This window comes from Manis pentadactyla, chromosome 11, assembly GCF_030020395.1.
Source record: "Manis pentadactyla isolate mManPen7 chromosome 11, mManPen7.hap1, whole genome shotgun sequence".
NCBI classification, from domain to species: Eukaryota; Metazoa; Chordata; class Mammalia; order Pholidota; family Manidae; genus Manis; species Manis pentadactyla.
Window position 1 is genome coordinate 42,011,200 of NC_080029.1, and position 17,520 is coordinate 42,028,719.

At 37.5% G+C, this 17,520-nt stretch overlaps 1 long non-coding RNA gene across 1 annotated transcript in view; it reads right to left on the reverse strand.

Annotated features, from left to right (window-relative positions):
* The window catches only part of LOC130679502 (uncharacterized), a 40,357-nt gene extending 31,158 nt beyond the window's left edge, over positions 1–9,199 (reverse strand). The window contains exons 1-2 of the long non-coding RNA XR_008992481.1: positions 8,547–9,199; positions 7,261–7,348 (exon numbers count right to left, since the gene is read on the reverse strand). This is a non-coding gene — a long non-coding RNA (uncharacterized LOC130679502). The remainder of the gene's footprint in view (positions 1–7,260; positions 7,349–8,546) is intronic.
* Positions 9,200–17,520: the final 8,321 nt, after the last annotated feature.

Sequence of the window (17,520 nt, forward strand, 5' to 3'; positions counted from 1 at the left end):
TAATTTTAATAGGTAATATTTTAATGGGTAGTTTAAAAATTATTAAATAGCCCACTCATCCAATCATCCAATTCCCCTTCACAGAGGCAGCCAAAGTTACCAGCTTTTCCTGTATTATTTAAGAGGTGGCCTATGCATAAAAGTAATTACAAAAATATACAATCTTTGGGAAAATATTGCCTAAAGCAAGTATATTGTTTTTATCTGGGTATTTCAAAACTGAGTTTGAGATGTATTATCTTAAATGATGTGAACGGAAGGCACTGTCCATTCGTTGTGGAACGTCGTGGTGCTTGTTATGACAGGTATGCGGCTGTTTCATTACTACGGCGGCCTCAGGGACCAGCAGTTTTCTCACTCTTCCTGCTGCAGGGGAAGCAAACAGACAGGAAGTGTCCAGATGAGCAGCCTAACCAAATATTTCAACCAAGCAAATCAACATCTTAGTGCTTTTAATAGTATTCCTCTAATCTGATCATTATTATCCCATTCCTTTCCTATCACTGAAAAAAGGCCTGTAGAGAATAGTTTGTTTCAAACTGGAATGGGCTTTATTGTGAAAATAATGCAACCTTATGATTTTAGTGACAATTTGTCTTAGTCAGCATTATGCAAATTCAAATTCAGTCCCTCATATTTCTACCTCTAAATCTCCCAAACAATCCTGAAAAGACATAGTGGGTGTCTGCTTCTCCAAAGTCATTTATTATTTTTAAAAGGGGAGAGACAGAAAGTGGCTTCCCTCATAATTAGAAATCAAGAGTTCCCCACTGTGGATGCCAGGATTCTAACTGCCATTGTGTCTTAGAACTGCCATTGTGTCTTTGCCAACAGGACTGGAAGAGGGGCTGAGACATGTGAGCAGACCACGGCCCAGGTGAGACAAACATCCCTTCTTCAACAGCCCCTGCAAAGGCCACCCTCTAAGGGATAAGGGACAGCCATTCCACCTTATCTACAGGATGTTACCACATGACTGGCGACCTCTGTAACCTGGTCCTGACTCCCGCAGAAGAGGGTGTTTAGGAAGCAGGGGCCAGCTCTCTTCTCTCTCCTGCCTCTTCCCTCCTGCAGTCCAAGAGGTGTGATTGAGGCGTGTTGAAAGGTGAGCCTGTCACAGAAATCTCCTCTCTAACAGCCTGCCAGAATGTGGGGCTGTGACAGAAAAGGTCGTGACTTCCATACAGAAGGCTCCCTCGTGATTTTCAGCTGTCACCATGCAGGGTAGCAAGCCTGTCTTCTGCTTATTCCAGAGGCTGGGGTGGAGACTTACCCAGTTCCTCTCCTGGCAAACCCTTTCTCCCCAAATCAGGAGAAGCACATGTGGTCAGCTACTTAGAATGTGAGGCTATACTGTGCTAAGAATGAGCCAGAAGGTCAGCAGGGATCAGTGGAACCGCTGAGGGTTCTCACAGTCCTCCTTAATTCACTTGGCTTTGCTCTGGGCTGGCCGGCTAACTCATCACTCACCCACGTGTGGCCCAAAATAGCTGCTCCTACCCTTAGGAGCAAATCTCTGGCTCTCCTGAAGCCATATGACCCCACTACCCAACGCCTCTTAACACAATGCTTTCCTTCCACCCCCATTTTCTATCTCTAGCAAACCTAAACACAGCCATCAGGAAGAGACTGAAAAGCCTATCTACTTCAGGAGTTTGCCAATCATCTTACATTAATCCACCCCATTCCTATTCTGCTCTGTGTTCACAGGGCTCAAAGCCTCCAGAGCTGACAAGAGACACAAGTAGCACAGCAGTTCACGGTAGGAGGTGGGCACTGTCTGCCCTCACCTGGTGACCCTGAGGTCAAGGTCTATCACTTCAGTGGTGACCTGGCAGCTGCCCCACTTTTCCTGTTACAAGAAACACCAAAAAATGTGTATTTTATTTTGTCCACAAATTAGATTAATCATCTTTTAACCAGTTAGGGGGATACTTGCCATCTTAAGTGTGATGTGGTGAGCCAGCTTTGTTTAAGCGAACCTGTACACTTTTCCCATGCTGAAGGTGTATCAGTCACTAGATTCATAACCCAAAGGGCAGGACTGTTTTAAAAGAACCCTCACTCTTAGATTTGGGATGCCCAGCCAACTGAAAGCAATTCGCAGGATGATTAGGCATCCAAGGGCTACCAGGCTAGATAAATACTGGAGGCATAGCACTCAGTTTATCCTTGAGCTATTTGCTAAAACAATATCCTAAGACCTTCCTTAACTTCCAATGAGGTGACACCTTGATAAACACATAATAAGTGGAAAACATCTAGATCAAAAATACGTCTAATACACCTAATCTATTGAACTTCATAGTTTAGCCTAGCCTACCTAAACTGTTCTTGGAGCACTTACCTTAATCTAGAGTTGGGCAAAATCATTTAACACAAAGCCTATTTTATAATAAAGTGTTGAACATCTCACTTAATTTATTAGATACTATCCTGAAAGTGAAAAACAGAATGGTTGTATGGGGACAGGATGCCTGCAAGTGTACTCGGTCATTTACTCTCATGATTGTTTGGCTGACTGTGAGCTGCCCAGCATCATGACAGAGGATCGCACTGCATCATCACTAGCCCAGGAAAAGATCAAAATTCAAAATTGGAAGTCTAGCTTCTACTAATGCATATCACTTTTGCACCATCATAAGGTCAAAAAATAATCAGTTAAACCATAAGCCCAGGACTGTCTATACTGGGACAAAGAATGGTACCAAAAAATAACATAAATCGAAGGATTTAATGACTAGTGCTTGGGGGGTAATCTGAAATTAGGATGAAATGTCCTGTCTAATGAGAGCACCAACATTTCTAAAAGGACTTCAGGGGAAATTAAGGTGAAAGTCTGTAGGTGGACATGGCTCCAGCAGCAGCCAAGTCTCCAACAGCTGTATCTGTTGTTCATCAAAAAAGTACATCTAGATTGCAATCCTGCCAGCCTCACTGTGCCCCTTAGCTCTTTCTCTGGCCTCTCACTGCCCGCCCCACCTCAAAGAGAAGGCACTTCTCCACCCTTCATTCCCCTTACACCCACTCTATGCTCTTGGGCTCCACAAGCCCTTTGCAGCAACTGAGGCTGCCTTATGCCTGTTCTGTCCACTGTCATCTGACCCTTTTATCAGCTGTGGGTTTAGGTGGCACACTCTTCAAAGATACCTCTCACCTGAGTGCTGTGAAGGTTAGCAGACCTCTGAACCCAATTCTTTGTAATTTCACTCAAATCTAATACAGAGAAATAAAACAAAACCATACCAAAACTAACACTTGAGGTCATAACAATTTGAAATAAATATGAAATTTCTATCATTAGGGACAATAATAGTGGGAATGTCAGTAGTATGTGGGAGAAGGCATTATAGGGGGACTTACAGTGACATCCATCTGGAAGCAAAACAGTCTATTAGTGTCCAAATGTGTGGTGCATAAAAATTTTGAGTGCAGTTATCAGATACAGACATTGTTTATTTTGATACAGAGGCCTTACTTTTTATGAGAGCTTCATTTTATTAGAAAAGAGTCCTGCTCACCACTAAAGCTACTTCTTACTGGTCAGAGACACCACCAACCTATAAAGGGACTTGCAACTGAGAGATGAATACACCAGGGGAAGGAATCAACATGTGAGGGTGAGTTTTATTCTAATGACTTTCTGGGCACCAAAAAACCTATAACAGTCTGCTCTTTCATTAGAAATTTTTCTGCCATGTTGCATTTAGCTGGAAAACATCTGAAGCTATTTTTCCTGCTAAGTACCAGATGAAAGTTTCAACTGACTTTTTGCCACCATCTGAAGGTTTTCATTTAATACATAAGGCAGCCAACATTTAGAGCTGGATCTGAGGATTTCATTATAAAGTGTTACCCCCTCTCTACCTCACACATGAGCTGAGTAGCTTTCAATGCTTGAGCCACATATACCTGAATAAGTATATGTGTAAAAGCAATTGAAAGGAGGAAATATTAGTTGGTTTTCTTCTGCAATTGGAAGGCATGTATTAATTGGTCTTATTTGAAAAATTAAATTATGTGATTGGAAACAGAATAAATAAGCATTTCACTCTTTTATCTTCAAAATAGCCACTGGATGCTTTGAATGCAAAAAGCAGCTTAGACATCATATTATTTAATCATTTTCTAAATCAACAACAACATATGTCCCCAACATGCAACTCTAACATAAATGTACTTTGTCAGCCCGACACTGAAATTTGAGACTAATGAACAGAAGGGAGAAACTTATTTAATGGCACAATATTGTTGTAGGCCTGAGAAAATACCCAAGAGCTTAAGGAGTCTCTTCAGACACTCACTCACCAGAAAAAAATCAGAGCTTCTCTGACCCAACAAATATCTGCCTCCAAATCAAGAAGGGCTGAACGGCCGGCCCTTCCAGGTCATCACCACCCTGGCTGAAGACAGAACAAACATCATTCCAGAGACAAGAATCACTTATTTGTCAAAACAGCTGCAGGAGTGATCTCAGCTTTCTCCTAAAAGCCATCAAGTTGCCTTCAATCTCCACTACCATCACCTTCTACCTTTCAGCTAGCCTGAGTCCCTTTTACTTGATTCAAATCTGTTCCTTTTCGGTTCATCTTTGGTGAAGAAAAGAACAGTTGGTTATCATCTTCTGACACAAGTAATCTATCATATGCTTAAGACTGTTTTATGCCCAATTGCAGACTTTTTCTTGATGAATTATCCCCAGTCCCTTAACATGTCCTCTCAGCCCTAATTGTTTTTAGCTCTTTAATCATTCCTATGGCTCTCCTTTGAACATTTCCCCCCTCAGGATGCAGAGTCCAGGCCTGGATACTGTATTCCAGCTGTGCACTGACATTGCTGATTAGAATAAGGTTATTGCCCAACAGACCAAGCAGAGACACGGAAAAGAACAAAGACTAGAGATGGAAAGGCTTCCAGTCTTTGCTTCTGGTCTGTTCCCAAGGTCCCAAGGTATGCTGTTTCCTAATAATCAATCCCCTTCTTTTGCTTAAGTTGGCTCCACTGTTTTACAAAACTTGCAAACTTTTTTCACAGATACAACATCTCTGTTTAACAACTGTTGCCAAACATAGCTGCTTTAAGATGGACAAAGCTCAGGTACAGAGCAAAACAGAAAGAAGACCTTAGTGGCAAAATGCCAAAGCCTTGGTTATTTGACCCTGCCGGGAGACTGTGTCCTAAATATCCCCTCTTCCATTCCTGACCCGCTACCACTTAAGCTTCTGAGTGCTTTAGATTGGGTACTCCTGCTAGCTCTGCCTAGGTGACTGATCCATTGTGATCTTAGATAATAACACCAAACTCAGCATTCCCAGCTGTACAGCCCTAGCCTCTCCCCAGCCTTTGTTAGGGTCACAGCCTTCTATTCATTTCACAGATGTGGAAACAGAGCTTGAGAAAAATATAAAATACGTCTAAATGTACAGCCCTAAAACATCCTATTCACTTGACTCCAGCCAATCAAGCCACGACTTACCCTTATTCCTTAGCAATACCTAATTTTCCTAAATTGAGGGAATTGGCTATACCAGTATTTAGCACTGTGACCTTCAGCAAAGTGTTTTATGGTTCTCTGGCTCTGCTTTCTCATCAATTTCTCAGGGTATTTTGTCTCTCTGAACACCAGCACCTGTGGACACAGCCCAATGGCCAGTAGCCTTGACTGACAAATCAGAAGATTCCTCTAGTCTCCAATCTCAGTTCCCCCAAAATAACCGTTTATTTTAACTCTGTGACTATTAACTGAAGGAACAGATTCCAGGCAAGTACCTTAAAAACATTGTCCCGTAGAAACATGAGTAAACTTTCTCACTGTCTTTTCACTTTCCCCTTAAATCAGAAAGGATAAAACTGATTCTTCTTAGTATGTAAAATCCTACTTAATATGTGAATCATACTCAAACTCCTGCTCAGGTTCTACCTGAAAAACCATTTTTTAATATTTTATGGTATTTTTATTTTCACACTCTATAAAGGTTATAACTGCAATGACTTCCCTTCCTTCTTTTTTTTTTTTTTCTTCCTTCTTTCTTTCCCTCAGGGTCACATGTCTGCCATAATCCTCTCTGAAGTCTGTTTTTATCTTCATTTACTTCCCCAGTCTCCTGTATGGTATCTAGCCTAAGTCTGCTGTTCTGGCTAACTTTACCTTTTCCCATTTTAGGGTCCACTAAGAACTTAATCAGATTTTATTTTCATTTAATTTCCCCGTCAATCATTAACACTGCTCCTGAACATTTACCTTGTACTTCAATAATCACTCATATCAAAGGAGAGCTAATTTGACTTTCCTGGGAAATTTTGTTGTACATATTTTGTATCCTATTCTATTTCTAGTCTCCTCTCTGCAGTCTACTCACATTTGCTGGGACATTACACCTAATCCATTATCCAGAAAATAGAAATACAATACTAAGTGGCTTACTCTATCCCCCATTTCTTTCAGAATGTCATAAAAATTTATAACACTTAAAAGCCTATGATCCCTGAGGTCATTTATCCTCAAGAAAGAACAAGATTGTTCTTGTGGAGCAGAATCTGTATCAGATGTAGTTCTTACATTATAAGATATGTACCCTTACTACACACCATTGGGGAAGCCTGCAAGCACCCAGCATCCATTCAGTGCCCATTAGACAGAGGCAGGTGGGCTCTTACCACTCAGAGGTAAGGACCAGTATTTAAGCAATGCACTTCGGCGTCCATGCCAGATGTGGTTTCATAGAGAGATAATGGTCCCCTTCAAACAATAGGAAATAACTGAGAAAGGTCATTATGTCACCATTTTAAAATGTGCTTGAGTATCCTGTCCTAGCTGTTACTTAATCTGAGTTTATTTCTAAAGGCTCCTGAGTAGAAAGACTTAAGCACTTGCACATACCTAGCTTATGAAGTAACTGCTTTCAATGTACATCAGATATTGGTAGCAGAATGTGAGCAACTGGGGAATGAAGGGGTGAGGTAACTGGGGAATGAGGTAGCAGTAAAGAAGTTACAAATCTACACCCCATTTGACAGAGCTCTTACTCTTAACGCCATTGGGACAAAAGGCAAGGATCCGGCAGAGGAGGGCTGTTTACACCAGCTGGCCTGAGGTAACTTCCCCAGAGCCATCTGCCTCCAAAGAAGCCCTCACCTGAGCTCCAGGACACTTGCTGCAGGAGAGCGATCCCATCTCGCTGACAGCCACTGCTTCAGACAGCAGCCAGTTGTCCAGGTATTAGGTTCAGTCTCTCAGCCTCAGGCAACTGTGTAACTAACCTTTTCTGATGACCTTCTTTCAAGCCTTCTGCTCCCACTCAGCTCCTGGGAATTAGCAGTTCTCCTCAATTCCTGATAAAAAGAAGCACTGCAGACAAACGTATTTCATATCACTGAAAATCGGTCCTTCCATGTCATCCCAACAAAATATTACACACCTATTTGAAATGAGGAGGCAATTATATTTATTGACCAAAAAAAGTTCACACTAGATATTAAATTGAAATGTGGATTATAAAACAATAATTTGACTGTTTTTAAATAAATGTTTATGTGAATATACATATTTTTTAAGTCTGTAAGGGCTCACATCAAAACATTACCTGTGGTTATCTCTTGGGACTGGAATTACAGGTTATTTTTTCTTTTTGCCCACCCTTGTTTTCTAATTCTCTGATGAATGTGTACTATATGTGTGATTTTTTTTTTAATAATAAGTTGAGATAAAGAAATTCAGTCTTTAAATATACGGAGCAATCTTTTGCTCCTTTTTTATGTTGGGGAGTTTGGAAGCAGCTGTTGAACAGGGGTCTCTCCAGGTCCCTAACTCGGGGAGAAATCTCTAGTGGCCACAAGAGCTCTTTGAGTACTCTGTGCCCCGCAGAAGCACAGAAGAGCCTTATAAAAAAAAATTGAGGCCTTAGAGAACCACTGATTAAACATAGAACTGTAAGAGGCTTGAAGGAAGTCCAAGTAACACAGCTTTAAAGATCATTTAGAGAAAGTAAAAATACCATTTAAATAAAATATATCAATTTTGAAACTATTGCTATGACCTTTTCTAGATGATCAAAGTCGACTGAATTTTATTCATAACTATCACGATTTTTTTTTTTGTATTTTTACCACCTCTACCTAATATAAAACATCTGCTGCCCTAGGACTGGCCTCCAATTCTTCCACTACCTTCAGTGTATCCAGGCTCACCCCTCAGCTATGACGTTGTTCTTGACTGTATTCTTTAGTCACTGTAGCAGGGAGTTATTCTCTGTGTGTTATATCATCTGTATGACTTGTTTGGTTTCAATAATATAAAAGCTTATGTGGTTGTTTAAAATTTAATGTGTGTTCAGTTTCACTTCCTGAGATTTAAATTCACTACCAAGAGATCCTGCCAGTTGTCTGCAAAACACAATCTTTCCTTCTTCCAGAGTAACAGAGTGCACCTGGGGCATATAGCCACCCATAACAAAGTCCATGTTTCCCAGCCTCCTTGCCACTAGATTTGACAATGTGGCTAAGATCTGGCCAATGTAACATAAGTAAAAAGTCTGTGTGCAACTTACAGGGAGGGCCTTTTAAGAGAGGGAGCTCTTCTTTTCTCCTTTTTCTTGGAAATGTTGATATGATGGTTGGAGCTCAAGCAGTCTGCTGGAACCCTGAAGTAAAAGTCACATGCCAAGGCACAGACAGCAGTAAGGCACAGGTAAACTGGGCCCTGATGATTTTGAACCTTCCCTAGTAGCCTGGACTGCTTTTCTCTAGATTTACTTTATAGAAGAAATAAACTTCCATCCAGTTTAAGCCATTGTAATTTTAGAGTTTCTGTCACTCACTGATGAAACTATTCCTGTCCCTAACTGGTAAAAACAGCAACCATATTTTCATTTACTCTGCAAATATTTCCTCAGCACCTATCATGAGCCAGGCGCTGTCCTGGTTCTGGAAATACAGCAGTGAACACAGCAGACAGTCCCTCTCCTATCCTCCCCTCTTAGAGCCTACATTCTACCTCAACATCCATGCAGCTCCTGACAGTCTATGCATCTGGTAGGTGCTGAAATATTTGATGAACAAGTCAACAATGAGCCTTCCTGTTTGTCTTTAACAATGATTTTGTGTTCGTAAGTCTGAGAGTCTTTGTACAAATAATGCTCAAAGAAAAAAATCACAACTACTTTTTAAAGGGAAATTATTTAACTGACCTTTCCTGTAAACATACTCCATCCTCAAAAAAAAGCAAATAGGTAAACACATTAATAAGCCTATTGTTAAATTATAATTGAATGAGCATATTAATTGGCAGCTATTAAAACCATTCCACTTTCTGGGAAAACTATATTAAATTTCCTGCAAATATTAAATCACTTTTGAAACAAGTTATAAAAAAGAAAATACAACAAATGGCATTTTACTTATCATTTTTAATTTACTGTTCTAGAGCTAAAAGGGAATGGTGCCATGATGACAGCTCAAAGTAATACATTGTAGGGTTACACACCCCTCTATGCCTCCATTTCCTTATGTATAATGGGGATTAAATAGGATTGTTATGAAAATTGAATGAGATAATGTCTAAGAAATGGTTAATAAATATTTGCTGTATTTAGTTGACAATACATATTAACAGCTTTAAAAATATTCATACTCTATAATTCAGTAATTCCACCTGGGATTCTGTCCCAAGAAAATAATCCTAAGTATGAGGGGATATTTTATTTTAAAAAACAGACATCCCAGAGTCATTTATAATAGACACAAACTGGAAATTTAGTGACCTTTTCCTGCCACCCTGACTTTCATCCAATGGTGAGCTGAGGTCTCACACTCTGGCCCAAGCTGAGATATATAAACTCAGGACTAGCTGGGCTGATACAGACAGGGTTGAGAAGAGGCAGAGAATGGAAAATTTAAGTTCAACTTCCTGGCAAGGAAGACTTACCAGAAGGAATAGTTCAAAATGCTAAGTACATCAGGGTAGAGCAGAGCAAGAAAGCCAAAATAAAGCTTGACCCCTGAGATCAAGCTTCTTTAGGGAACATTCTAGAATGTGGATCCTGGAAAGATGCCCTGAGAATGGGTGGGGAAGGGAAGGAAGAACACTCTACAGAGCATCTCAGGCACAGTTGGTGGGTGGGCCAGGAGACATTGAATCCTAAATAGAAACAAAATAAATTCCAGTCATGGAAGGAATGACTAAATAAAGTATTGAATACCACAATAAAATATTATGTAACCATTACAAAATGCTGATTAGAAAGACTATAGTAATCAGAGAAAAATGCTTGACTATTGCTAAGTAAATATGTTTAGGTACACATAGTACATGTGGTATATACTTACATTCTTACATATGTATATAAAAATATCTAAGTATATACCGCATGTATTTGTAAATGTACATATGTATATGTATAAATACATATTTATGGTATGAATTTATATGTAGGTATACATGTGTATGGTTTATATATATGTGTATATGTATATAATAGCAATTATGGCATAAGCATAGAAAAAATACTTGAAGGAACCACACGAAATGCAAATAATTGTTTGATTAGGAAGGTAAAGTAACGGTGATTTGCCTTTTTTTTCTATTAGTTAAGTTTCATTTACTGTGTAGATTTTAAATAACTTTGATATTTAAAAACTTGGGTGTTAGGACAAAAAGAAAATTAGGCACATGTATCTAAATGCTATAGTGCTACTCTTTCAGAAATTTGTTTCTTAAGAATAAAATATGTGTGTCTTAGGCAACGAGCCGTATTTTCTGCCTCCTAAATTCTTTCCTCTAAATATCAACTGATGAGATTCCAGAGAAAGAATGTTTCTCCCTTGGAATAGTTTTGGCTCTTTGGGAATAACTGTAACTCTTTCCTGACACAGAATATCATCTAGGGAACAAAACTCAAAAAACTCTTTGAAGGGATGCACTCTAATGGCCACAGATATCTGGGTCCTTTCCAAAGGTTCTAACTTGTTCCAATATTAAACCTTATTCACACATTATAAAAAATAATACAAAAGAAAGTAAATGCTACAAATATAAGTACTGTTATAGTCCTCACATTATATATTTTTTCACTCCTATAGGAACTTCTTGACAGAATGGGTATCATTTTAGTCCCTGAATTCACCACAGCACAAGTTCATCTTTCATTTTGGTAACTTTATAGCTGTGATCAGAATCAATTAATCTATACAATAGATTGATCACATGATTATCAATACCAACTTTTAGTCCTGCCAAAAACCTCCCAAGAATTCTCTCTGAATAAAGTCAATTTAGGCAACTATTTAGAATAACATCCTTAGTTATTAAGGAATTATTTTTTATTAAAGTATCATTGATATACAATCTTATGTTGGTTTCATATATACAACAGTGATTCAACAATTACCCGTATTATTAAATCCTCACCCTCTCTACTGCAGTTACTATCTATCAATGTAGTAGATGTTACAGAATCAATAACTATATTCTCCATGCTGTACTACCGTCCCCATGACCAACTTATATTTTGATTGTGAATTATTGTGCCCCTTTAAGGGATTGATTTTATAATTTAATTTTAAAATTCTTCTTTAAAAGTTCCTTTAAACAGCTGGGGAAATGTGAATGTGGACTAGGTATTAGATAAGATGAAAATGCATTTGCACTGAAAGGCAGTGATCCTTGACTTTAAAAATCAAGCAGCAAAATAGCAAGTAAGCCATGATCTGATTCTTGGAGCAAAAAAATATATAGCATAATTGGAAGGGGATCTGGAATGATATACAATGAAGGGTTGGCAAGAATCATCTCTAGGTATAAAGATGTATTCTTATATTCTTATTTTTTGCTTTTCTGTATTTTTTTACTTTCTAAAATATATATATACTGTTTGTAACAATAATTTTATAATTAAATAATAAAATTATAATTAATATTAATTATATTTATATTTATAAAATATAATTGTATGATTTATAATTATACAATTGTATATAATTATATATTTAATATAACATATGATTAAATAATAAAAAATAAAGATTTGCAATTTTTTTAAAAAGCTCCTCTAGTGTTAAAAATATACCACTGTATTTCCTGGTTCTAGCTAAGTACAATACTCAGAATAAAATGCCTGAACCCACCAGAAAACCAGAAATGGTGGGACTAGTCTCCTTAAATAAGGAACATAAATTTAAAAGCAAAATCTCATGGGAAAAAGTTGATCTTGCAAGATTCCCTGCCCAAGCTTGCCAGTGCAAAGGCTTAACACATTTTGCGTAAGATTGTGGTAAATAAATAGATTTTAGGTTGTTTACCAAAACCAAATTCATATTCTAATCATTTTGATGTTGTCCATCATCAGTCACTATCTCCCAACAAAGTTCTCCAGGCTACAACTCTGTATCCTAGTCTCTGTTTACAGCATTTCTTTTAAAATATAACAGCTAGATAAATGGGTAATATCTAAGACTTTTTTATTTTTAAGAAACCCTGAAATATTCATCTGTTGTAGTTAAATATAGAGGGAAATTATTTATTGACCGCTTCAGCTATAATGATTCCAAAGCAGCTGTTATTTAACCTGGGCAACAATCCTCAAATTAAAATAATTCTCTGAATCAGCTCTAGGCTCCATGGGGCAATTCCTTCTTCTAACAGATAGGCTGTAGCAGCTCCAAAAACCACTGTGGGCCAAGTAGTAAATAACCATTTTCAAAAGTATAGTTATATGCTGTATTTATATTATAGTCAGAGATACAATGATCAGGTAAATAATTAAAAGTGACAGGTCTGAAACTAAACAAAATGACTCCCAAGGAAACAAAAGGCATCTTTCAAGCAATTTACATATGCATAGAGAATGTTATATTTTTTTCTTAGCCCCAAAGGAGAATTGTATAGAAATAAATAATTATATAGCTCCCCTCTAGCCTCTAAATTAAAGGTTTGCAACTAGAAAAAGGTCAAATAGAATTGACTGTGACAATCCTAAGCACACCCTCTTTAACACTGATAAAGGATTTCCTTGTTTTAATAACTCTTCCTATTACATGAGATTAAAACCAGAACACAAAAAGCCCATGTGTGCTGCTCAGAGTAGAGTGGGGGATTTGCAGGAATCACACGCTTGGCTGTCCTGCAGGACTCTGCTGGGTATTTGAATTCTATCCATATTAAAATAATGGGTCAGTGGATTCTGGTTCTGCCATCATAGTGTGAATACACTATAGCCTATCTCTCCTACTGATTGCAACTAAAAACTCCAACAAAAACATGGGGAGAAAAAAACTACTTGAGGACTGTGAAAGTAAACAAAAGCAGATGGATTTAGGGGGATGAGTAAATTTTCCTTTTTTTCTTTCCCTCACACAGCTTTATGCTAAGGGCAGGCCACAGTTTCAATAATACAGGCAGCTGAAATTCTAATAGAAACATTCTTTCTAGCCAGAAGAGCCACAAAATGTGGATCCTGTCAGGTGGAGAGACTGGGAGAAGTCCCAGAGGGGAAAGAACTACAGACAGGTGTCCCTTAATGCTATGCATGAACCCATGGCCCCATCTAATCTCTGAGCCAAGCATGAAAGGTACAGACTCAAACCAACATAGCAAGGTCTTTGAGAATTTAAATGAGATATGAACCGCCTGCACAGTGTCAGAGTAACCCCTGACCTACACATAAGCAGGACAGACCGAAAGCAGCACAACAAAGACTCATCTAGTTGAACTAATATTTAAATTGCTGCCCACAAAGTTGAGAAGTGCTTGGAGTCAGAGCCTAACTGGGCTGATTGCCTACAAAAGGAAACACATCAACAGTCTCCTGAGGATTGTCAGAGCCTATGCGATATTACATTGACAATGTACAGGATACAATCTGAAATTACTTGCAACAAGGAAACAGAAGAAATGTGACCAATTTCAAGGGAAACCAATCAGCAGATGCCAACCTCAAGATGACCTCAATGTTGAAATTATCAGACTTCAAAGGAACTACTGTAACTATGCTCCACCAGGTAAAGAAAAACACATCTGAAGTGAATGAAAAGATAGAAATTCTCTGCAGAGAAAAAGAAAAAGCTAATTGGAAACTTTAGAACTAAAAAATACAATTATCTGAATTTCTTTTATTTAATCCACTGGAGAGACTTAATAGCAGAATGTAAATAATGAAAGAAAATGAAGATAGATCAATAGAAATAGAAATAGAAAGTTTGGATAAACTGAAGAACAGAAAGTTTGAAAAAAATGAACAAAGGTTTCCAGAACTTTAGGACAATATCAAAAAGTTTAAGATTTTAATTCTTCAAAACAATTACTAAAACTAATAAATGAATTTAGCAAGGTGCAAGGTTCAAGGTTAATATACAATAACAATTGTATTCTTATATATCACCAACAAACAACTGGAAAATGAAATTTTCAAAATGTATATTTTACAGTATCAGCAAAAGTTATGAAATACATAGGAAAGTAAATCTAACAAAAGATTACCAAGACCTGTATACACTAAAAACCACAAAACATTGCTGAAGAAAATTAAAGAAGACCTAAATAAATTGAAAGATATAGCCTACTCATTAATTGAAAGGCTCATTATTTTGAAGATGGCATGTGATAACAAAAAGTGTCAGCAGGTTGTTTTGTAGAAATGACAACCTGATTCTTAAAGTTCATATGATAATGCAAAGGATCAAGACCAATCAAAGGAATTAAGAAGGAGAAAGAGGAAAGCAAAGTTGGAAGACCTGCCCTATCTGATTTCAGTACTTACTATAAAGGTACACCGAGATACCATTACATGCCCATTAGAGTACTTTAAATCAAGTTTGGTTTTGATGAAAAAATAGGCATAATTGATCAATGAAACAGTATAGAATCCAGAAATAGGTACATACATTATATCAACGGTTTTTTTTAAAAGGTGCCAATTCAGAAGGGAAAGTAATTTCAACTGTGTTAGGCCAACTAAATATCTATTTGAATAAACTGAATATCCTTACTTCACATAATGCCCCAAAATTAACTCAAAATAAGGTCGTTGACCTATATGTAAACCTAAAACCTTCTAGAAATAAAACTCCCAGAAGAAAGCATAGGAGAAAATCTTTGCAATCTTGAATAAGGCAAAGGTTCCTAGATAGGACATGAAAATCACAAACCATAAAAGAAAAGAATAGAAAACTGGACTTGATCAAAATTAAAAACATTTGTCCTTCATAAGGCACCATTAAGAAAGTCAAAAGGTAAGCCACAGACTGGGAGAAAATATTCACAACTTTTATCAAAGGACTTTCACATGGAATTTATTTTTCAAAAATTCTTGCAACTCAGTAATAAGGAGCCCAACCCGATTTTTTAAATGGGCAAACTATTTGAGCAGACACTTCCACAAAAAAGATATACAGATGGCCAATAAACACATGAAAAGAAGCTCAGTATCATAATCAACAGGGAAATTCAAATTAAAATACACCGAGATACCATCACATGCCCATTAGAGTACTTAAAATTAAAATGTTAATGAGGATATGAAGCAACTGAAACTCTCATAGGTTACTGGTAGGAATCAAATGGTACAACCAGTTTGAAATGTATTTTTGCAATTTTTTAAGTTAAATATATACCTAACATAAGACCAAGACATTCTACTCCTAAATATTTACCCAAGAGAAACAAAGCCATCTGTCCACACAAATACTTGTGCATGAATGTTCTTCACAACTTTATTTGTAATAGCCCCAAACTGAAAATTATCCAAATGTCCATCCACCAGTAAATAGGATAAACAAATTGTTATATAACTATACATAGGAATACAACTCAGCCATAAAAAGGAATGAACCATTGAGACATGAGACAACGTGGACAAATCTAAACATCATTATATGGCATGAAAATTTCAGGCAAAAAAGTGTACATACTGTCCATTTATATAGAATTCCAGAAAATAAAGTGACAAAAAGCAGATCCATGTGTCTGGGGAAAGAGATGGAAAGACAGACGCATTACAAAGTGTCTCAAGGAAACTTCTGAGAACAATAGAAATATGGTTTATATTGATTGTGGTGATTACACAGGTATATATACGTGTCAAAATGGATCAAATTGTACAGTTCAGATGTGTGCATTTTATTGTACTTCAACTGTTCCTCAATAAAACTGTACTAAAAATAAGAGGGGGAAAGAAAAATCTAACTTATTGGCAAAGGCAACAGGTAGCTCATGGTTTCTATTTCCAGCCATATGGTGGACCAGATAACCTATCATCTCACTGTAAAATTTTTTACAGACACGATGGATATATCATTAATATCCTCTTAAGTATATACTGACTTCACTAGAAAGAAAGGCACCCAAGTTTGGTCCTAGGAAAGGTTGCTGGTCCCTTAAGCAAGGGCTTTGGTTTAGACAGGCACTCAAGGCCAACAATGTGGCCGTCACGGGGTAGAATTTGGGACTGAAACTTCCCAATACACCTAAGAGCTCTGAAGGGCTTGCCCTTGGTGAAAGGTTGGTCCAGGAAAAAATCCACTTGTTGGCCCAGGATGAAAATAAAGAAATTTTTCTCTCTTGGGAAAGGTATCCTCTGAGAGCATGTAGTCACAGCCTATCCTCTTTTAGGTTTAGGATTTGCATTTGTACTACCTCTATAATCAAGTAACCCCAAAGTAGAGAGATTAACTTAAAAGGTGGTCCAGTCTGGAAATGGCTCTGAGGCACCTGGCAGAATAAAACACAAAGCTTCTCAGTATGGCAAAATCCTTTAACAAGCCCTACAGGACTCCCCCTGATAATAACCCCACTGAAAGTGAGCACACACTACAAAATAACAAAATATATAAGAAACCTAGAGAAGCAGTATGTATGCAAATGTGTGGTACTTCGGTAACCCTTTTGTTGTTAAATAATGTACTTTTTCCAAGCCAGGCAAACAAGTAGCCCATAAAATCTGGTGCCTTTTTCTTCAGTGAGGAAATTCTTGGAATGCCATTAAAATGAGTTGGATATTATATCCATGATGCAGGTCCATGAAATGAAGGAAGCAAGTTACAGAATAATGCATGTAGACTGAGGCTTCATTTTGAAGAAAAATATAAAGGTTATATACTTGTATGTGCATATAACACAGTATGGAAATATGTACACCAAACTTATTGAAGAGTAGGATTTGAGGACTAAGAAAGGTTTAAACACCTGTGTATTGTTCAGATATATATATATTTTTTGACAATGAGCCTTTGTAATTGATTTAGTTAAAATATTTCAAGGAGCTCTTTTGTTTGTAACAATAACGGCTATTTTGTTATTGAAAATAATGGACAAAATCCAATTTTCCAAGTGCAGCACAACTGCTAGCTACAGGGAAGTCAAGCAATAGACAGAGGAGGATAAACCTAGGGTTCTTAGAAAATCCTGTTTTTCATGCTTCTCTTCATTTGGCATTCTGTCACCTAAAATGTAATTATTCAGAAACTGGTTTTCAGAAAGCGTCCCCTTCCAAGGATAATGTTCATTGAGAACAACTTGGAAATGATTCAAGA